This window comes from Ranitomeya imitator, chromosome 3 (assembly GCF_032444005.1).
Source record: "Ranitomeya imitator isolate aRanImi1 chromosome 3, aRanImi1.pri, whole genome shotgun sequence".
Taxonomy (NCBI): domain Eukaryota; kingdom Metazoa; phylum Chordata; class Amphibia; order Anura; family Dendrobatidae; genus Ranitomeya; species Ranitomeya imitator.
The window spans coordinates 371,280,133-371,304,713 of record NC_091284.1 but is presented as its reverse complement, the minus strand read 5'-3'; the positions used below and the strand labels follow the sequence as shown (position 1 = coordinate 371,304,713).

General features: G+C 43.5%; 1 protein-coding gene across 1 annotated transcript in view; it reads right to left on the bottom strand.

Moving 5' to 3' along the window:
• RSPO1 (R-spondin 1) overlaps positions 1–24,581 on the bottom strand; it is a 221,349-nt gene that overhangs the window by 54,325 nt on the left and 142,443 nt on the right. The gene's annotated exons all lie outside the window — the stretch shown is intronic.

Sequence of the window (24,581 nt, the reverse complement as noted above, 5' to 3'; positions counted from 1 at the left end):
CGAAATACTGAGCGTGTGAATGTGGCCTAAGACTGTGTAGAGACACACCACCAACTGACCCACCTAAATTTCAATATATTTATTCATTTTTAGAGGCAACACGGTGGCTCAATGGTTAGTACTGCAGCACTGGAGTCCTAGGTTCAAATCCCACCGAGGACAACATCTGCAAGGGGTTTGTATGTTCTCCCCGTGTTTGCGTGGGTTTCCTCCGGGTTCTCCGGTTTCCTCCCACACTCAAAATGACATACTGATAGGGAATTTAGATTGTGAGCCCCATCGGGGACAGCGATGATAATGTCTGTAAAGGGCTTCAGAATATGTTAGCGTTATATAAAGATTATTACTAGAAGGAATAACAGAGGAGACAACACAAAGGTCTAACAAAAGATGGTCAAAAATTGTTATTACGTGAGAAATAGAAGGACTAAAGAAAACAGAGATGTCAGGAGTGGTGATAGGTTCTTTTAAAATTAGATTTCTCCATTAGGGTATGTACACACTATGTCTTTTTTAGACTGTCAGCTCAGGAAACCGCCTGAAAAAGTGATTCAAAAATAGAAATAATGAATATATTCATTGCAATATCAAAACAACATGCTGCGCATGCGTTCAGTCTTTTTGAGCTTTTTCTTTTAACTACTGTATTTCAGGCTTCGAAATTCATGTAGTTGCTAAAAGACATCCCCCTGACCATTCTTCGGGCGGCTTCTAAGCCAATCATTTCTATCAAAATGTCAAAAAAAAAAAAACAGGCGAAAACTACAAAAAAAAAGATAAAAAATGTCAGAAAAAGATGTTTGAGGACAAAAAAGCCGGTGTGTCTAAAATATAATGTGTGCACATGCCCTTAGAGCATACCTGGGCTCAATATTCGGTATTGCTGATAGTTTGGCACATTGCCTTAAACTGTGGGAGACGTTTCCTGTGACCCAGCGAGTGATGCAGAGGCATTTGGCTACTCTACAGTACACTGCAGTCCTTCCTCTCGGACACTACTACTAAATTGCTTTAAAGCTGGTAAAAGTAATACAAATAACACTCTACTATAGCTTTGATTTTAAATTAGGCAATTACATATAATATTTCCTAGCCTACGATTCTGTATTAGTGCAATCTGAAAGCTGCCACTCAAAAATATCCTGCATTTCTACAAATTTGAAGCAGGTACGCTATAATGTGCGCCCACCTGACAAGTTCAGCAAAAGTGCTGACATTTCTTACACCAGAAATTCTAGTAATAGCATTTCTCGTGAGGCGCACTGAGAGTGAGAACCAAATGCATTGAGTGGCGGCCCAGAATTTGTCGCATCATACTCAAGCGAGTTCTTCGTTAAGACTGGTGTGTGCGATACCAGCCTTCATGAATCTGCCCTATAGTGTCTAACACTTATACATTCCTCTCCTATCACGTGTGTGTCCTTTGGTGAAGTTTTCACTGTCACTGAGTTAATCAATAATAAGGGATATGTACTGGGAGTGACATTGGAGATCCCCACAATGAAGTGACAAAGGTAAATACCACGAGACAGACCTCATGTCCTGGAAAATAACTGATTAACCAAAATAACATATTGAATATAAGCTAAAAAGCAGATTGATTTCCAGTGTCGACAATTTTAAACACGCCCTAAAAACAATTATTTTTAGGCAGGTTTACCAGATTTTCTTCCCTAACTCTTTCCCATTTCCCCTCCCCCATTCTACATTCTTCCAGAAAAAGCATGCCTTTCATAATAATAATCTTTATTTTTTTTATATAGTGCCAACATATTCCGCATTGCTATACAGACATTATCATTGCTGTCCCCGATGGGGCTCACATGATATTGTTTTACATGTAGCCTCCGAATTGCAAAGTACTGCAAGACAATGACACTATGTAAGTAAAGCGGTCAACTTCTGAGCAAGCTCCCATCCATGGCAGATTTTTGGAAGGGGCTATTATTATTATTATTATTATTATTTAGTGATTTTAACCTTTTTTAATTATGTTTTATTGTGATGCAATAAATAAAATGTAATATTTATATCTTCTATGACTCTATACCTTTTTTGTGAATAGACTATAGTAAAAAGGATATAGCAGCCCTTGCCATACGACGTAAAAAGCTTCCTTTATTGTGATGTGCTAAAACATACAAGAAGTTGGGCGCTTGCAAGGTGCAGACAGACATGGAATCTTTCATTTATAATTTACCACTTTTTTTTATTTTTTAATCAACAGAGCTGGGTGATAGCTTATTTTTTGTGTGACAAGATGTACGGTAGTATATATTGAAAGTTTTTGACGGTTCATGAGACTTTTATAACTTTTCACTAATTTTGTGAAATGATCATAAAACTGCAATCCAAGCCTGTCAGCTACTCTGCAGTACCCTATTTCCTGCTTCACACTGGCTGAAGTGGGGAATGGCATTTTAAATGGCTGTATCTCAGCCTGGATCACAGTTACACGCGCCAGGACTCATTTTGAAGAATTGCCACTGTATTCGCCCAGCCAGAAATATTGCAGGTTTGGCCCGTGATCACACATGCGAGAAACTCGGAGGAGTCAATACCCGGCCTGCACCCGACACTCAGGAGCGGAGTGTGCGGCTGCATGTACTGCTACGCGGCCGCACGTTCCGATCCGAGTGCCGAGTGCAGTGCCGGGTATTGACGTGCGAGACTCATCTGAGTTTCTCGCATGTGAGAATGAGCCCTTCAAGTGACAGTCAGGAGTGTGAGCTGCAGACATCCGCAGCTCTCATTTTAACCTCTGATATCTTGGGCTGGATCGCAATCATGTTTCTCTGAAAATAAAACAGGGTCTTATATTATATTTTGCTCCAAAAGATGGGCCAGGGCTTATTTTCGCTGAATATCTTATTTTTTTTTCATGAACAACAATCCACATTTATTCTTGAACCCCCCCCAAAAAAATTTCAACCTTTATACAAATATAATCGTGTCATCACATTCTGGAGCATCATCGCAACACTCCAAAATCTAAATTCCATCATAAATTTCCTTTTTCCATGTGCAACAATCTGCTTTTTACACAGGTTGACGAAGAATGATTGGGTTAATACGATCACTAATAGATCATTCTGCCCCCATACATACTGTATCATCGGCAGCATGTCTCCTATTTACACTGGGCGAGGTACTAAAGATAACAATGGTCCTGGTGCATTGAGATTGACATTGTGCAATGAATTAGGCCGCTGGAGTAGGATGCACGTAATTCATTAAAAGGTACACATCACTTGATAAATTAGGAATCTTGCTGAGCTCCCCTGGCAGAGATGTACATACACATGTACTGTATACACACACACACACTGCAGATGTAATTATACAAAGGGCTGCCATCAGGGCATTACTGCCCTGACTAGCGTATGGGGCCCGGTGGGCAGAGAGGGCCCGCAATGGGCCCCATCTCATCTGCCCATCGGGCCCGGGCCCCAGTGGCAGGTTTCTGACGGTACATTGAACCTGCGCCTGAGACGCAGGTTCAGTTTCTCTGTTGCCTTACCGTAAGGTAGTAGTTAGAGCTGCCAGCCAATCGGAGGCTGGCAGCTGACGTCAGCACACACGTCGCCGGTGTATGATGTAATTTTCATTACTGGCGAGTCCGTACTGGAATGCCTGGGATGGACGTCGACCCTGGACAGTGGCAAGGTAAGGAGAAAGCTGTTTTTTTTATTTTTACTGAAAAAGCCCGGGGAAGAATGGATACACGGGGGCTTGATGGAGATACAGGGGCTTGATGGAGACACGGGGGCAGAAATGAAAACACAGGGTGCAGGAATGGAAACACAGGAGGCAGAAATGGAAACAACACGGGGCAGGAATGGAAGCAACACAGGGGGAAGAATGTGAGACACAGGGGGCAGGATGGAAACAACACAGGGAGCAGGAATGGAAACAACACATAGGGCAGAATGTGACGTGAGACACAGGGGCAGAATGTGAGACATGGGGGCAGCATGCTAAACACAGGGGGCAGAATGTGAGATACAGGGGGCAGAATGTGAGGCACGGGGCAGGATGTGAGACACGGGGCAGGATGTGAGACACAGGGGGCAGAATGTGAGGCACAGGTGGCAGAATGTGGGACATGGGGCAGGATGTGAGACACGGGGCAGTATGTGAGACACAGGTGGCAGAATGTGAGACACAGGGGGCAGGATGTGAGACACGGGGACAGGATGTGAGAGACGGGGCAGGATGTGAGACACAGGGGGCAGGATGGAGACACAGGGGGCAGAATGTGAGACACAGGGGGCAGAATGTGAGACAAAGGGGGGCAGAATGTGAGACACGGGGCAGGATGGAGACAGATGGGGCAGGATGGAGACAGATGGGGCAGGAAATGGTGCAGGATGATCCTGCACCATGATAGATGGGGTGGTAGGATCATGGGACAGATGGGGTGGTAGGATCATGGGAGAGATGGGGCAGAATCATTGGACAGATGGGGCAGGATCATGGGACAGATGAGGCAGGATGGAGAGATCATATGGGGCAGAATGGATACTCATGAGGGCAGAATGGGAGAACATATGGCTGGAACCAGGAATGAGATACACGGGGCCAGGATGGGGGATATTATTACCATAGTGGCTAATTAAGGGATATTATTACTGCAGTGATGTATTTATTTAATTTTTTGAGGATACTGTTTTAAATAGGGGGGCGTGGTCTTGTTACTGTGCAGAGTGACACTATGTCGCCTTTTTTTCTTCATCTGGTGTAGTGTAGAAGTTGGGAACAAAATAAGTAATGTGTTCAGCAAGAGGAGCTCTTGATAACTGTGTTATTTCCTGCAGAGACGAGTCCTGGCTGGAAGACGTCATGGCTGTCCGTGCTGAATGAAGATGAAAAGCGAAGCTGAAGGACTTCACCTAGAGACGTCACTGGTGAGTCAGTGTGTTACCTATACACTATATACAGAGTTCCTGTGTACAGTGTCACCAGTGATCACTGTATTACCTGTACACTGGCACTATATACAGAGCTCCTGTGTATAATGGCACTGGTGATCACTGTATTACCGGTACACTGGCATTATATACAGAGGTCCTGCATACAATGTCACCAGTGATCACTGCATTACCTGTACACAGACACTGCAAACTAATTACAGATCTCCTGTGTATAATGGCACTGGTGATCTCTGTATTATCTTTACACTGACACTATATACAGAGCTCCTGTGTACATTGCCACTGGTGATCACTGTATTACCTGTACACAGACACTGCATACTAAGTACAGATCTCCTGTGTATAATGGCACTTTTGGTGATAATATTGTGTTTTTTTATTAATGATCAGTATTGTAGTAATCAGTCTCTATGTGGTGGTAATATGTTGTCCGGCCATGGTGTGGCGGTATTTGTCCCTTGTAAGTGCTATTATTCAGTCAGTGTGATGGTAATATGTGGTCTGGTCATGGTGTGGCGGTATTTGTTCCCTGTATGTGGTATTATTGGTCACCATGTGGTGGTAATATGTGATCTTGACATGGTGCGGTGGGATTTTTTCCTTGTATGTGCTATTATTCGGTCACTGTGATGGTAATATGTGGTCTGGACATGATGTGGTGGTATTTGTTCCTTTGTATGTGGTATTATAGGTTACTATGAGGTGGTAATATGCGATTTGGTCATGGTGTGGTGGTATTTGTTTCCTGTATCTGGTATTATTGGTCCCATGTGGTGGTAATATGTGATTTGGACATGGTGTGGTAGTATTTCCTTGCAAGTGATATTGTTCGGTCACTGTGGTGGTAATATGTGGTCTGGACATGGTGTGACGGTATTTGTTCTTTGTAGATGGTATTATAGGTCACTATGTGGCGGTAATCTGTGATCTGGTCATGGTGTTGTGGTATTTGTCCCTTGTATGTGGTATTATTGGTCATTTTAAAAATTGAAAAAAAAAATATATACCTAAATGGCATTGCATATATTAACAAATGTTTAATAGGATAGAGTAGAGTAAGGCCTGGCCAAGAGAGTCTACCTTGTCGTGGTGGCAGGCTAAATAAATATTTTGACCAAAACAAAAGCTGCTGGCTATATGTGTGATCTGGTGATGGGAACCGTTAATGTGTGATTGGTGACAAGTGGAGTTTATCCAAGAGAGAGCGGTGGGGCTGTGGACAGTTCGAGGGGTGGAGCCTGGGCAGAGTCTCAATGGGGCCCTGAAAATGTTGCAAGTATGGGGACCCAAAATTCCTAGCCCTGATTATACATACCAGCCTTTCTTCTCTTCAGCTCTAGACGACTGCAGTTAAGAGACCTTTGATGTCACCAAATGTCTTTAAGCAACATTAACCTCGGAATAGAAATGCTGGTTGCCTCTAAGAGAGTGGGGGCCCTGCAAAATTGCCTAGATTTCCTCCCCTTCCCCCTAACTCTGACCCTGCTTACCAGCCTGTCTACTGTTTAGAGTTCCTCTAGACTCCTGCAGTTAAGAAACCTTTGCTGAAATCATGGTCACATGACTGTGAAGTCAACAAAGACATTAAGCAATCTTAACCTTGTAATAGAAATGCTGTGGTACTCAAAGAGAGTAGGAACCCTGGGGGGTTTCCCAGTTTGACTCCCTCTAATTCCGGCCCTAACTGTAACTATTGCTTATTTTTGGAGTAGAGCTTATATTTCAAGCATACTCCAAAAATCTTATGAAATCATGCTAGGGCTTATTTTCAGGGGTAGGTCTAATTTTTGGGGAAACATGGTACTATGGCCATTTGCAATCTCAGCTTCAAAATAAGCCCTGTATTCTTTTTGTAGTTGCAATCCAAGCTGAAATATGGCCATTAGTATCCATGACGTACCTCATATATCCTTAGCTAGTAATGTGCCACTTTACAAAGTCATATGAAATACATTCATAACAGGGAAATGGTTAATTCAGTAAATGGTGAGCAAAGGAGGAAACTGATTTCAATTCTTAAATTAATCCTGGCTTTTATGATTTTCAAATCAAGAGTAAGATGTAATAAGAGCAACCAACGTTCTTCAGTAGATACAATGTAGATCTGTTATCTATTGGAAATGCCTTCTATCCATCTATTACATATCTACCGTATTTTTCAGACTATAAGACGCACTTTTTCTCCCAAAATTTTGGAGGGAAATGGGGGTGTGTCTTATAGAGTCCGGATGTACTTACCAGGAGTCTCATCTCAGGATGGTGCGCAGCAGTTTCACAGGTGCTCGGTGGTGCAGGGGCTCTGCTGACATTTTGTGAAATCGCAGAGCCCCTACGCATCCATCCTAGGCTGATGCGTGGCAGTTTTGGAGATGTTTGGTGGTGCAGGGGTTCTGCTGACATTTTGGGAGGCCTGGAGCCCCCGCACTTCCATTGCTGTAATGCTTTGGCCTCCAGGAAAATTGCCGCCGGAGGCCGCGCATATGTAGATTGAGATCTCCGATAGCCATTTTCCTGGTACCACAGCATTACAGCAATGGAAGTGCGGAGGATCCAGGCTTTCACAAAATGGCAGAGCTTCCTGCACCACTGAACCTGCTGCACAAGCGTGGGTTGAGTGAGATCTTCACCAGACCACTGAACACCTCCTGTGACCCCGCTTCACCAGTGCTCCTAATCACCCCCCCCCCCCGTAAGCTGAATTTGGACTGTAATATGAAACCTCTTTTGACGCATTAATTTTTTTCCCCATTTTTCTTCTGAAAATTTGGGGTGTGTCTTATGGTCCAGTGTGTCTTATAGTCAGAAAAATATGGTATCTATCTATTTCATACCTACAGTTAAGTCCATATATATTTCGACAGAGACAACATTTTTCTAATTTTGGTTATAGATATTGCCACAATGAATTTTAAACAAAACAATTCAGATACAGTTGAAGTTCAGACTTTCAGCTTTCATTTGAGGGTATCCACATTAAAATTGGATGAAGGGTTTAGGAGTTTCATCTCCTTAACATGTGCCACCCTGTTTTTAAAGGGACCAAAAGTAATTGGACAATTGACTCCAAGGCTATTTCATGGACAGGTGTGGGCAATCCTTTCGTTACGTCATTCTCAATTAAGCAGATAAAAGGCCTAGAGTTGATTTGAGGTGTGGTGCTTGCATTTGGAAGTTTTTGCTGTGAAGTAAACATGCGGTCAAAGAAGCTCTCCATGCAGGTGAAACAAGCCATCCTTAAGCTGCGAAAACAGAAAAAACCCATCTGAGAAATTGCTACAATATTATCCTGAGAAAGAAAGAAAGCATTGGTGAACTCATCAATGCAAAAAGACTTGGGCGCCCACGGAAGACAACAGTGGTGGATGATCGCAGAATAATCTCCATGATGAAGAGAAACCCCTTTACAACAGCCAACCAAGTGAACAACACTCTCCGGGAGGTTGGCGTATCAATATCCAAATCTACCATAAAGAGCAGACTGCATGAAAGTAAATACAGAGGGTTCACTGCACGGTGCAAGCCACTCATAAGCATCAAGAAGAAAAAGGCTAGACTGGACTTTGCTAAAAAAAACATCTAAAAAAGCCAGCACAGTCCTGGAAGAACATTCTTTGGACAGATGAAACCAAGATCAACCTCTACCAGAATGATGGAAAGAGAAAAGTATGGCGAAGGCGTGGTACAGCTCATGATCCAAAGCATACCACATCACCTGTAAAATACGGCGGAGGCAGTGTGATGGCTTGGGCATGCATGGCTGCCAGTGGCACTGGGTCACTCGTGTTTATTGATGATGTGACACAGGACAGAAGCAGCCGAATGAATTCTGAGGTATTCAGAGCCATACTGTGTCCTCAGATCCAGCCAAATGCAGTCAAACTGATTGGTCGTCGTTTCATACTACAGATGGACAATGACCCAAAACATAAAGCCAAAGCAACCCAGGAGTTTATTAAATCAAAGAAGTGGAATATTCTTGAATAGCCAAGTCAGTCACCTGATCTCAACCCAATTGAGCATGCATTTCACTTGTTAAAGACTAAACTTCAGACAGAAAGGCCCACAAACAAAATTCAACTGAAAACCACCGCAGTGAAGGCCTGGCAGAGTATCAAAAAGGAGGAAACACAGCGTCTGGTGATGTCCATGAGTTCAAGACTTCAGGCAGTCATTGCCAACAAAGGGTTTTCAACTAAGTACTAGAAATGAACATTTTATTTTAAATTATTTAATCTGTCCAATTACTTTTGGTCCCTTTAAAAACAGGGTGGCACATGTTAAGGAGCTGAAACTCCTAAACCCTTCATCCAATTTTAATGTGCATACCCTCAAATGAAAGCTGAAAGTCTGAACTTCAACTGCATCTGAATTGTTTTGTTTAAAATTCATTGTGGTAATGTCTATAACCAAAATTAGAAAAATGTTGTCTCTGTCCAAATATATATGGACTTAACTGTATCTATCTCAGATCTATCTATCCAGGGGTGGCCCTACCGCCGATGTAGCTGGTGCAGCTGCATCGGGGCCTGGAGATGGAGGGGGGCACTTACGGGCAGGGGCATACTGAGAGGGGCTCGGCTTTCTGCTGCTTTAGTAGATCGGTGCCGGCACTGTATTAGATGAGGATAAGTACCAGCTATCATTCCACTCTTGCAGACACTGCAGGCTGTGTGTCTGCTGATTCAACGTCAGCTGTGCACCTGTTTCACTCTGCCGGAGAGTGATGAGGTCAGCAGAGGTCCAGGGGCCAGGCCAGAGTAGGAGGTATGTGAAGGGGCTTGATCTGATTCCTGCTGTCTTGTCTAGGATCCATCTGAGGTACTGTGAGATTTATTGCACCATCCGAAACTTACATACAGATCAGGTCATTTGGTCAGTGGGGCCATCGGCTCCAGCGTCACCTGATCTGTATGTAAGCTCAAGCTGCAGCAATAACTCAAAGTGATCCTCAGATAGAGTGACTGCACTGTCTGACCCTGAGCCCGGATCCAGGATGTCCAGCATTATATATCAGATACACTTTATAATGTGTGAGGTTCTGCAGTCAGGTCCAGGAGTGCTCAGTCAGTGTATATAACACTGTATATATGTGCACATAGTAAAGTACGTAACACCCAGTACACAGATTAGTATACGGCTTATATATAGCAGATCTGGGCAGAGTGAGGCAGTCGGACCGGGCTATTTGAGATAGCCAAATGCCCAAAAACACTGGTCTGCAGGCCATACCATACAGCCAACCTGCATCCAGATTTCACCACATCTGCATCTTTAGGAAGATAATGTTGGAGGACAAAATCACCAACTCCTTCCACCACCAGTCAGTGTGTGTGACTGAGACAGCAGACGTGATGATGTCACTACATCACTTCTGTTGTGCGGAGAGTCAGTCCACACAGCAAAGACTGGAGCAGAGCTACGAGGCAACGGGAGAGAGGTGTTTTTCTTTTTTAATGTGTGTGTAGGATTTGTTCATGTATATAGAAAAATATATGATGGCTCATACTGTATATATGGGGGCTATGTGATGGCTCATACTGTATATAGGGGCTATGTGGGAAATAATTCTGTATATATTGAGGCTATGTGAGTGATCCTGCTGTATATAGGGGTCTCTGTGAGGGCTCCTGTTGTATATAGGGGTCTTTGTGAGGGCTGATACCACATATGGGGGGCTCTGTGTGGGCCCCTGCTGTATACAGGGGTTATGTGAAGGCTCACACTGTATACAGAAGCAGCGTCGGACTGGAGCACCTTGGGCCCACCAGAGAAAATCAGTCTTGGGCCCCACTATGTAGCTACATAAATAAATTCAAGACCATCAATTGTGTGATAAAACACGCTAATATCAGGGTATAATATGAGGTGGTACATGTCTTAATTATGTAGCAGGGGTTGAGGTAACCCCCTCATAGAATATAAAGCAGCCCCCCTCATAGAATATAATGTAGCCTCCCTCATAAAATATCATGCAGCCCCCCTCATAGTGTATAATACAGCACCTTACAAAATATAATGCAACCCTCTCATAAGGTATAATGCAGCCCCTGCATAGAATATAATGTAGCACCCTCATATGGCATAATGCAGCCTCCCTCATATAGTATAATGCAGCCCCTCCACAGAATATAATGTAGCCCCTCAGAATATAATGCAACCCCCCCATAAGGCAGCCCCCCATAGAATATACTGTAGCCTCCTCATAATGCATAATGCAGCTCCCCTCATATTGTATGATGTAGCCCCCTGGGAGAATAATGCTGCCCCCCACATATAATACAATGCAGCCCCTCCACAGAATATAATGTAGCCCCCTCACAATATATTGCAACCCCCTCATAAGGCAGCCCCCATAGAATATACTGTAGCCCACTCATTGGGCATAATGCAGCTCCCTTCATATAGTATGATGTAGCCCTCTGAGAGAATAATGCAGCCCCCCACAGAATTATAATGTAGCCCCCTCATAGGATATAATGCAGCCCTCCTGAAAGGGTATAATGCAGCCCCCTCCACCACCATCATTGTTCTCCCCCTCTACCCCATCATTGTACTCATCACCACCTCAATCATTGCCTCCCCCACCACTACCATTGCTTTCTCCCCCACCACCCCATCATTGCCCATTCCTCCCCCTCCATTATTGCCTCCTCCACCAACGTCATCATTGCCTCCCCACCACCATCATCATCATTGCCTCCCCCACCACCATCATTGCCTCCACCACCATCTTCATTGCCTCCCCCACCACCAACATTGCCTTCTCCCCCACCACCCCACCATTGCCCATTCCACCCCTCCATCATTGCCTCCCCCACCACCATCATCATTGCCTCCCCCACCACCATCATCATTGCCCCCACCACCATCATCATTGCCTTCCCCACCACCACCATCATTGCCTCCCCCACCACCATCATCATTGCCTCCCCCCACCACCACCATCATTGCCTCCCCCATCACCACTATCATTGCCTCCCCCACCACGATCATAACGTTCTCCCCCACCGCCCCATCACCCAAATCATTGCTAATCTCCAATACACACACACAACACCACTATCACACATACAGCACCACACACAGACAGCACCACCCCACTGTCTCTCACACACACACACAAAGCACTGCATCACATACACAGCCACATACATGGAGGCAGGCAGGCAGAGAGACACACACAGCACCCACTCCACTCACCTCTCCACTCCGCACAATCTCAGCAGCTGAAGCACATCCTGGCAGCTTCCTCTCTGAAACAGTCACGCTGAATGATGACTTGATCCAGCCGCAATGAGTCAGACAGGAACTCCACTCCGGTGCCAAGCTGCAGGGATCGTAATCAGGGTTCACCACCCTTTAGGGGCCCACCTCTATGGCCCCGATTCAGCAGCACCGGCGGACAGTGTTAGCCGCAGCCTGCGGCTAATGCTGCCAGCTATTAAAGTGAAATGGTATGCACTCCTCTTCACGCCCGTGAATATTCATTTCTCTTTAGCAGTGGGGACAGGGTTCTGTCTCCAGCTGCCGCTCTCTGGCACAGGGAGGGCCCTCTTGACTCAGGGGCCCCATAGCAACTGGGCGTGCAGCAATTAGCGACATGCCACTGGCTGGGGGGCCCTGGAGCTGTGGGGGCCCTATGCAGTTGCTGGCCAATAAGCCAGCAGGTGTCAGTGCCTGGACCCACCGGAGAATCCTCCAGTTCTCCGGTGGGCCAGTACAACCCGGTATAGGAGGCAATATGAGATCTCATACTGTATATAGGAGGCTATGTGAGGGCACATATTGTATATCGAGAGAGCTGTGTGAGGGCTTACAGTACGTCTATTGTCAGGATACTGCTATATGGAATAGTGCCGTCTACTACACTATTCCATACTTTTATTTGTGGTATGCTACCAGATGCCAGACATATAATGTAATATAATATATACATGGTCAGGCTCTACCAGTTCCAGCCGTAATCACGTAACCATGAAGATGCGCTTTGCACATTTGTTGGCATATGCCAACTAGAGTGTCAGCCATGTCTTGCAATGTTCTTCTCTTCACTGTGCAGTGCAGCAGGGTTGGCACAGTGTGACAGATAGGTAGGGACTAGGGTTGAGCGAAACGGGTCGGCCATTTTCAGAAGTCGCCGACTTTTGGCAAAGTCGGGTTTCATGAAACCCGACCGGACCCCTGTGTGGGGTCGGCCATGAAGTCGGCGATCTTGTGAATCTGGTATCGGAATTCCGATCCCGAGTTCCGATATGTTTGCAATATCGGAAATCGGTATCGGAATCCATATTTAAGTGTAAAATAAAGAATTAAAATAAAAAATATCGCTATACTCACCCTCTGACGCGCCCTGGTACTAACCGGCAGCCTTTCTTCCTTCGAATCAGCGCTTGCAGGACCTTGCGGTGACGTCGCGGCTTGTGATTGGTCGCGCGACCGCCCATGTGACCGCTCGCGCGACCAATCACAAGCCGCGACGTCACCGCAAGGTCCTGCAAGCGCTGATTCTTAGGAAGGAAGGCTGCCGGAAAGAAGCAGGGCGCGTCCGAGGGTGAGTATATACCTAATTCTTGGCATTCTCTTGATAAGCTTCAAGAGGTAGTCACCGGGAATGGTCTTCCAACAATCTTGAAGGAGTTCCCAGAGATGCTTAGCACATGTTGGCCCTTTTGCCTTCACTCTGCGGTCCATCTCATCCCAAACCATCTCAATTAGGTTCAGGTCTGGTGATTGTGGAGACCAGGTCATCTGGCATAGCACCCATCACTCTTTTTCTTGGTCAAATAGCCCTTACACAGCCTGGAGGTGTGTTTGGGGTCATTGTCCTGTTGAAAAATAAATGATGGTCCAACTAAACACAAACCGGATGGAATAGCATGCCGCTGCAAGATGCGGTGGTAGCCATGCTGGTTCAGTATGCCTTCAATTTTGAATAAATCCCCAACAGTGTCACCAGCAAAGCACCCCCACACCATCACACCTCCTCCTCCATGCTTCACGGTGGGAACCAGGCATATAGAGTCCATCCATTCACCTTTTCTGCGTCACACAAAGACACGGTGGTTGGAACCAAAGAACTCAAATTTGGACTCATCAAACCAAAGCACAGATTTCCACTGGTCTAATGTCCATTCCTTATGTTCTTTAGCCCAAACAAGTCTCTTCTGCTTGTTGCCTGCCCTTACCAGTGGTTTCCTAGTAGCTATTTTACCATGAAGGCCTGCTCCACAAAATCTCCGCTTAACAGTTGTTGTAGAGATGGGTCTGCTGCTAGAACTCTGTGTGGCATTCACCTGGTCTCTAATCTGAGTTGCTGTTAACCTGCGATTTCTGAGGCTGGTGATGTGGATAAACTTATCCTCAGAAGCAGAGGTGACTTTTGGTCTTCCTTTCCTGGGGCGGTCCTCATGTGAGCCAGTTTCTTTGTAGCACTTAATGGTTTTTGCCACTGCACTTGGGGACGCTTTCAAAGTTTTCCCAATTTTTCGGACTGACTGACCTTCATTTCTTAAAGTAATGATGGCCACTCGTTTTTCTTTACTTAGCTGCTTTTTTCTTGCCATAATACAAATTCTAACAATCTATTCAGTAGGACTATCAGCTGTGTATCCACCAGACTTCTGCACAACACAACTGATGGTCCCAACACCATTTATAAGGTAAGAAATCCCACTTATTAAACCTGATAGGGCACACCTCAGGAGAATGCCAAGAGTGTGCAAAGCAGTCATCAAAGCAAAAGGTGGCTATTTTGGAGATTCTAGAATATAAGATATAATTTCAGTTGGTTCACACTTTTTTGTTATGTATATAATTCCACTTGTGTTAATTCATTGTTTTGATGCCTTCAGTGTGAATGTACAATTTTCATAGTCATGAAAATACAGAAAAATCTTTAAATGGGAAGGTGTGTCCAAAGTTTTGGTCTGTACTGTATATATATATATATATATATACAGTGGGGCAAAAAAGTATTTAGTCAGTCAGCAATAGTGCAAGTTCCACCACTTAAAAAGATGAGAGGCGTCTGTAATTTACATCATGGGTAGACCTCAACTATGGGAGACAAACTGAGAAAAAAAAATCCAGAAAATCATATTGTCTGTTTTTTTAACATTTTATTTGCATATTATGGAGGAAAATAAGTATTTGGTCAGAAACAAAATTTCATCTCAATACTTTGTAATATATCCTTTGTTGGCAATGACAGAGGTCAAACGTTTTCTGTAAGTCTTCACAAGGTTGCCACACACTGTTGTTGGTATGTTGGCCCATTCCTCCATGCAGATCTCCTCTAGAGCAGTGATGTTTTTGGCTTTTCGCTTGGCAACACGGACTTTCAACTCCCTCCAAAGATTTTCTATAGGGTTGAGATCTGGAGACTGGCTAGGCCACTCCAGGACCTTGAAATGCTTCTTACGAAGCCACTCCTTTGTTGCCCTGGCGGTGTGCTTTGGATCATTGTCATGTTGAAAGACCCAGCCACGTTTCATCTTCAATGCCCTTGCTGATGGAAGGAGGTTTGCACTCAAAATCTCACGATACATGGCCCCATTCATTCTTTCATGTACCCGGATCAGTCGTCCTGGCCCCTTTGCAGAGAAACAGCCCCAAAGCATGATGTTTCCACCACCATGCTTTACAGTAGGTATGGTGTTTGATGGATGCAACTCAGTATTCTTTTTCCTCCAAACACGACAAGTTGTGTTTCTACCAAACAGTTCCAGTTTGGTTTCATCAGACCATAGGACATTCTCCCAAAACTCCTCTGGATCATCCAAATGCTCTCTAGCAAACTTCAGACAGGCCCGGACATGTACTGGCTTAAGAAGTGGGACACGTCTGGCACTGCAGGATCTGAGTCCATGGTGGCGTAGTGTGTTACTTATGGTAGGCCTTGTTACATTGGTCCCAGCTCTCTGCAGTTCATTCACTAGGTCCCCCCGCGTAGTTCTGGGATTTTTGCTCACCGTTCTTGTGATCATTCTGACCCCTCGGGGTGGGATTTTGCGTGGAGCCCCAGATCGAGGGAGATTATCAATGGTCTTGTATGTCTTCCATTTTCTAATTATTGCTCCCACTGTTGATTTCTTCACTCCAAGCTGGTTGGCTATTGCAGATTCAGTCTTCCCAGCCTGGTGCAGGGCTACAATTTTGTTTCTGGTGTCCTTTGACAGCTCTTTGGTCTTCACCATAGTGGAGTTTGGAGTCAGACTGTTTGAGGGTGTGCACATGTGTCTTTTTATACTGATAACAATTTTAAACAGGTGCCATTACTACAGGTAATGAGTGGAGGAAAGAGGAGACTCTTAAAGAAGAAGTTACAGGTCTGTGAGAGCCAGAAATCTTGATTGTTTTTTTCTGACCAAATACTTATTTTCCACCCTAATATGCAAATAAAATGTTAAAAAAACAGACAATGTGATTTTCTGGATTTTTTTTCTCAGTTTGTCTCCCATAGTTGAAGTCTACCTATGATGTAAGTTACAGACGCCTCTCATCTTTTTAAGTGGTGGAACTTGCACTATTGCTGACTGACTAAATACTTTTTTGCCCCACTGTATATATATATATATATATATATATATATATATATATATATTAATATATATATATATATATATATATATATGTCAGTGAGACATATATATATATATATGTATGCATTATGCATTAGCAGGCTACTGGTTGTAAATGTATTTACCACTTCAGATGGATTTACATCGTGGGACATGACTGTATGGTGGACAGGTATGGGATATTGTTGCTTTTTTATTTTCCTTTTTTTTTTACAGAAGATCGAGGGTTGTCAGTTGGATTGAGCGTACAATAAAGATATTAAAACCCCATGTGTTTATTTCATTAAAATACTTTATTCATAATGTGTGTGTATCACTAACCCTTTACTAATATTGGATTAATAATGGATAGGTGTCTTATTGACATCTCTCCATTATTAACCAGGCTTAATGTCACCTTACATTAGCAAGGTGACATTAACCCTTATTACCCCATATCCCACCGCTACTCGGGAGTAGGACGAGAGTGGCCAAGTGCCAGAATAAGCGCATCTTACAGATGTGCCTTTTCTAGGGTGGCTGGGGGCAGATGTTTTTAGCCAGGGGGGTCCTATAACCATGGTCCCTCTCTAGCTATTAATATCTGCCCTCAGTCACTGGCTTCCCCACTCTGGCGGAGAAAATTGTGCGGGAGCCCACGCCAGTTTTTTCCGTGATTTAATCCTTTATTTTAACACCTTAAGCTCCCTCATTTTACACACACAAACTACTAACATTATTAGTGAGGAATATGTAAAAATATAACGCATATGAAATGGTTTACTGTATGTAAACCATGTCTCATATCCTGTCGGGTTTGATAAGGAGATAGCAAAAGCCGGCAATTGAATTACCGGCTTTTATGCTATCTAGCGCTATATTAAATATAAATATATATATGTGCATATGTGTGTGTCAATGACATATATATATATCTACCTAAACTATGTGTAGACATTAATTGTATCTATTCTATTCTAATGTGTCAGTGTGATTTTACTGTACACCGCACTGAATTACCGGCTATTCTATAGGACACCGATGCGTATTTCTCGCAAGGCAGACGTGTGGTCCGTGTGTAATCCATATTTTTCTCACTCCCATAGACTTTCATTGGCGTATTTTTGATGGAATACGCTGACAATCGCAGCATGCTGTGATTTTTTCAGCCCGTAAAATACAGCGGAGAAATATACGGCTGATGGAAGCTGCCCCATAGAGAAACATTGGTCTGTGTGCAATGTGTTGTTTTTGTGCCTCTCCCTCGTCCGTATTTCTCTCTAGTGTGACACCGGCCTAACTCGAATCTGTGGCCACGGGCCACTTGTAAGACCTGGCTTGGAGGGAGTGAACTGACCCACTACCATCCTGTAGTTCACTCCAAAAATAAAAGCCCTTAACGGGTTTTCCTGAATATTGCCTTGGTTAAATAACTCGACCAGGTCCACACTTACTTTTATTTTGCACTGCAGCCACAGCTATGCCTGTGACTGCAATGCGCTCCAGCGGGTTTAATACTGTTCTATGCTCATCCTGGGAGATACATAGCAACCCTTGCATATAATACCTGTCACTGCCTCACAACTGACATAGCTGACTTTCGAGCTGTCACTTGATGGCAAGTATGGCTGCGCTGGAACCAACAGAACCGAATCTTAATGGAGTTTATGTATGTATATACTGTATTAGTATGTTTTCTGTGCATTTTTACAGTATATCTTTCTAAATCATGAAGGAATTAGAACTGCACTCTTAATCCCCTGCCCCAACTCCAGAACTGGGCCTTATTTCCTTATCCTTTCGCATGCTCATTAGGTACTAGTCTGCACAATGGGTTACTCTGGTAATTTGGCAAGCATCTCAATGTTAACACCCAAGACCTTTCAAGGCCTGCTCAGACCCCAATGCATGCCTGAGTATTCACAAAAGAAGAGCACTTAGCTACCACTGTAAGACTGCTCCAGCCAGCTGCAACTTGACTTCCCAGCAACTTCTTCCTGCGTTCTAGTATCCAGTCAATTTCTATTCCCTGGGTCATATGTGTGAATCCATTCTCAGCTTAGCTGATTCAAACTTCATGTAATTAGCTTATTTCTGCTATCAATATACCTGATTGCATATAAATATTTGCTATTTACCATAACTCTACTATAGGTTCCTGATTGCATATATGTCTCTGCTATTACCCATATCACTGCTGCAAGTATCAATTGCAAACATATTTGGTATTAACCATATCCTTACTGCAACTTCCTAATTGCATATACGTCTTTACTATTAACCATATGCCTGCTACAAGATTCTAACTGCATGTGTGTTTCTGCTATTAACCATACTCCTGCTGCAAGTTACAGACTGCATGTACCTGTGTGTTACTGCCCACCAGCAATCTCTAGTGCTTCTAGCTTGACTTGTCTATTTGCTAGCTGGCATACATTGTTATCCTAATCATCACTGATTTACATGCTGTTTTTTTCCTCTACATCATCCCCTGCTGCTCACCCTGACCTTTGACTTAGAGAATTCACCTCACTAGGTGGGCTCATAAGATGTGCCATACAAGTTCCTAGATATTATATCCAAAAACATAGAGACTTGGAGCAATCTTTAAGATGGGACAGCTTGCATAGATTTACTTTGTTTTCATGTTAAAGACTTAGGGTTGATTCACTGTTTAACAGCATGAGTGTCATATGTAAAAAGTTTTTCTTAATATAAATGGAAGGCCCTGATATTATTAAAAAGGAAGATACAGTAGCTGAATAGAAAAATATATAGCCTTTTGAACCCCATTTAATTTAACATCTAGAGCTGAGCCTTGCCTGCCATCTTCTTTTACTTGAACACATTGCTGGCAATATGCTTTAAAAGAAGGCACATCAGGAAGGAATATCATCAAAAAGTTAATTTATTTCAGAGTCATTACAAACAGAGTGGTCTAGTTCAAGTGTTTATTTCTGTTAATGTTGATGATTATGGCTTACAGCCAATGAAAACCCGAAAGTCATTATCTCAGTAAATTAGAATACTTTCTAACACCAGCTTGAAAAAAATATTTTAACATCTGACATGTCGGGGCTCCTTTTGCATCAATTACTGCATCAATGCGGTGTGGCATGGAGGTGATCAGCCTGTGGCACTGCTGAGGTGTTATGGAAGGCCAGGTTGCTTTGATAGTAGCCTTCAGCTCGTCTGCATTGTTGGGTCTGGTATCTCATCTTCCTATTGACAATGCCCCATATTTCTCTATGGAGTTAAGGTCAGACGAGTCTGCTGGCTAGTCAAGCACCATGATACTGCTGTTTTTAAACCAAATATTGGTACTTTTGGCAGTGTAACATAAACATAGTAACATAGTTAGTAAGGCCGAAAAAAGACATTTGTCCATCCAGTTCAGCCTATATTCCATCATAATAAATCCCCAGATCTACGTCCTTCTACAGAACCTAATAATTGTATGATACAATATTGTTCTGCTCCAGGAAGACATCCAGGCCTCTCTTGAACCCCTCGACTGAGTTCGCCATCACCACCTCCTCAGGCAAGCAATTCCAGATTCTCACTGCCCTAACAGTAAAGAATCCTCTTCTATGTTGGTGGAAAAACCTTCTCTCCTCCAGACGCAAAGAATGCCCCCTTGTGCCCGTCACCTTCCTTGGTATAAACAGATCCTCAGCGAGATATTTGTATTGTCCCCTTATATACTTATACATGGTTATTAGATCGCCCCTCAGTCGTCTTTTTTCTAGACTAAATAATCCTAATTTCGCTAATCTATCTGGGTATTGTAGTTCTCCCATCCCCTTTATTAATTTTGTTGCCCTCCTTTGTACTCTCTCTAGTTCCATTATATCCTTCCTGAGCACCGGTGCCCAAAACTGGACACAGTACTCCATGTGCGGTCTAACTAGGGATTTGTACAGAGGCAGTATAATGCTCTCATCATGTGTATCCAGACCTCTTTTAATGCACCCCATGATCCTGTTTGCCTTGGCAGCTGCTGCCTGGCACTGTCTGCTCCAGGTAAGTTTATCATTAACTAGGATCCCCAAGTCCTTCTCCCTGTCAGATTTACCCAGTGGTTTCCCGTTCAGTGTGTAATGGTGATATTGATTCCCTCTTCCCATGTGTATAACCTTACATTTATCATTGTTAAACCTCATCTGCCACCTTTCAGCCCAAGTTTCCAACTTATCCAGATCCATCTGTAGCAGAATACTATCTTCTCTTGTATTAACTGCTTTACATAGTTTTGTATCATCTGCAAATATCGATATTTTACTGTGTAAACCTTCTACCAGATCATTAATGAATATGTTGAAGAGAACAGGTCCCAATACTGACCCCTGCGGTACCCCACTGGTCACAGCGACCCAGTTAGAGACTATACCATTTATAACCACCCTCTGCTTTCTATCACTAAGCCAGTTACTAACCCATTTACACACATTTTCCCCCAGACCAAGCATTCTCATTTTGTGTACCAACCTCTTGTGCGGCACGGTATCAAACGCTTTGGAAAAATCGAGATATACCACGTCCAATGACTCACCGTGGTCCAGCCTATAGCTTACCTCTTCATAAAAACTGATTAGATTGGTTTGACAGGAGCGATTTCTCATAAACCCATGCTGATATGGAGTTAAACAGTTATTCTCATTGAGATAATCCAGAATAACATCCCTCAGAAACCCTTCAAATATTTTACCAACAATAGAGGTTAGACTTACTGGCCTATAATTTCCAGGTTCACTTTTAGAGCCCTTTTTGAATATTGGCACCACATTTGCTATGCGCCAATCCTGCGGAACAGACCCTGTCGCTATAGAGTCACTAAAAATAAGAAATAATGGTTTATCTATTACATTACTTAGTTCTCTTAGTACTCGTGGGTGTATGCCATCCGGACCTGGAGATTTATCTATTTTAATCTTATTTAGCCGGTTTTGCACCTCTTCTTGGGTTAGATTGGTGACTCTTAATATAGGGTTTTCATTGTTTCTTGGGATTTCACCTAGCATTTCATTTTCCACCGTGAATACCGTGGAGAAGAAGGTGTTTAATATGTTAGCTTTTTCCTCGTCATCTACAACCATTCTTTCCTCACTATTTTTTAAGGGGCCTACATTTTCAGTTTTTATTCTTTTACTATTGATATAGTTGAAGAACAGTTTGGGATTAGTTTTACTCTCCTTAGCAATGTGCTTCTCTGTTTCCTTTTTGGCAGCTTTAATTAGTTTTTTAGATAAAGTATTTTTCTCCCTATAGTTTTTTAGAGCTTCAGTGGTGCCATCCTGCTTTAGTAGTGCAAATGCTTTCTTTTTACTGTTAATTGCCTGCCTTACTTCTTTGTTTAGCCACATTGGGTTGTTCCTATTTCTAGTCCTTTTATTCCCACAAGGTATAAACCGCTTACACTGCCTATTTAGGATGTTCTTAAACATTTCCCATTTATTATCTGTATTCTCATTTCTGAGGATATTGTCCCAGTCTACCAGATTAAGGGCATCTCTAAGCTGTTCAAACTTTGCCTTCCTAAAGTTCAATGTTTTTGTGACTCCCTGACAAGCCCCCCTAGTGAAAGACAGGTGAAACTGCACAATATTGTGGTCGCTATTTCCTAAATGCCCAACCACCTGCAGATTTGTTATTCTGTCAGGTCTATTAGATAGTATTAGGTCTAAAAGTGCTGCTCCTCTGATTGGATTCTGCACCAATTGTGAAAGATAATTTTTCTTGGTTATTAGCAGAAACCTGTTGCCTTTATGGGTTTCACAGGTTTCTGTTTCCCAGTTAATATCCGGGTAGTTAAAGTCCCCCATAACCAGGACCTCATTATGGGTTGCAGCTTCATCTATCTGCTTTAGAAGTAGACTTTCCATGGTTTCTGTTATATTTGGGGGTTTGTAACAGACCCCAATGAGAATTTTGTTACCATTTTTCCCTCCATGAATTTCAACCCATATGGACTCGACATCCTCATTCCCTTCGCTAATATCCTCCCTTAAAGTGGACTTTAGACAAGACTTTACATAGAGACAAACCCCTCCTCCTCTCCGATTTTTACGATCCTTTCTAAACAGACTGTAACCCTGTAAGTTAACTGCCCAGTCATAGCTTTCATCTAACCATGTCTCGGTTATTCCCACTATGTCAAAGTTACCTGTAGATATTTCTGCTTCTAGTTCTTCCATCTTGTTTGTCAGGCTTCTGGCGTTTGCGAGCATGCAGTTTAGAGGATTTTGTTTTGTTCCAATCTCCTCACTGTGGATTGTTTTAGAAATGTTCTTACCTCCCTTCTGAGTATGTTTTCCTGGGTCGTCTTTGTTCGAGTCTAATGTTTTTCTTCCCGTCCCCTCTTCTTCTAGTTTAACGCCCTCCTGATGAGTGTAGCGAGTCTTCTGGCGAATGTGTGTTTCCCAGGTTTGTTGAGGTGTAGTCCGTCTCTGGCGAGGAGTCCATCGTACAAGTAATTCACACCGTGGTCCAGGAATCCGAATCCTTGTTGTCTGCACCATCGTCTTAGCCAGTTGTTTGCATCAAGGATCCTGTTCCATCTCCTGGTGCCATGCCCATCTACTGGAAGGATAGAAGAAAAAACTACCTGTGCATCCAGTTCCTTTACTTTCTTCCCCAACTCTTCAAAGTCCTTGCAGATTGTCGGTAGGTCCTTCCTTGCCGTGTCATTGGTGCCAACATGTATCAGAAGAAATGGGTGGACGTCCTTGGAGCTGAAGAGCTTTGGTATCCTATCGGTCACATCCTTGATCATCGCACCTGGAAGGCAGCATACTTCTCTTGCAGTTATGTCCGGTCTGTAGATGGCTGCTTCTGTGCCTCTCAGTAGTGAGTCTCCCACCACCACCACTCTTCGTTGCTTCTTGGCTGTACTTTTTGCTGTCACTTGTTGCTGTGTGCCCTTTTCTTTTTTGCTTGCTGGTATTGCTTCTTGCTTAGGTGTGCCATCTTCATCCTCTACAAAGATTTGATATCGGTTCTTCAGTTGTGTGGTTGGTGATTTCTCCATGGTCTTCTTGCTTCTTTTGGTCACATGCTTCCACTCATCTGCTTTTGGAGGTTCTCTGACACTTTTTGCACCTTCTGTGACCAGTAGAGATGCTTCTGTTCTGTCTAGAAAGTCTTCATTCTCTTTGATGAGTTTCAAAGTTGCTATTCTTTCTTCCAGACCCCGCACCTTTTCTTCTAAAAGGGCCACTAGTCTACACTTCTGACAGGTGAAATTGGATTCTTCTTCTGGTCGATCTGTGAACATGTAGCACATGCTGCAGCTCACCATGTAGGTTGTCACATCTGCCATGTTGCTCCTAGATCCTGCTGACTTGCTGTGTGTTTTCCTTCTTGTGTAATCTACTCAGCCAAGCTCTCTTGCAATAATGTCCTACAGGCAAAAATTTGGTGATGCTTTCGAAGCAGCTGGTCCCGGCTGTACCCAACGATCTTCTAGCTTAGGGAGACTTCGCTTCTCCCAGAAGGCACCTGGAATATGCAAATTAGCCTCCTGAAGCTTGAATCCCTGGTTTGGTGATGCTTTCGAAGCAGCTGGTCCCGGCTGTACCCAACGATCTTCTAGCTTAGGGAGACTTCGCTTCTCCCAGAAGGCACCTGGAATATGCAAATTAGCCTCCTGAAGCTTGAATCCCTGGTTTGGACAGGTGCAAGTCCTGCTGGAGAATGAAATTTCCATCTCCAAAAAGCTTGTCGGCAGAGGGAAGCATGAAATGCTCTAAAATTTTCTGGTAGACTGCTATACTGACTTTGGTCTTGATAAAACACAAAGGACCTACAAGAGCATATGACATGGTTTCCCAAACCATCACTGATTGTGGATAATTCACACTACACCTTGGAAATCAAGGTCCCAGAGTGTGGAGGAAGATTGGAGAGGCACACAATTCTAGTTGCTTGAGGTCTGGTGTGAAGTTTTCAAAATCAGTGATGGTTTGGGGAGCCTTGTCATCTGGTGTAGGTTCACTGTGTTTTATCAAGACCAAAGTCAGCACAGCCATCTACCAGGAAATTTTAGAGCACTTCATGCTTCCCTTTGCTGACAAGCTTTCTGGAGATGGAA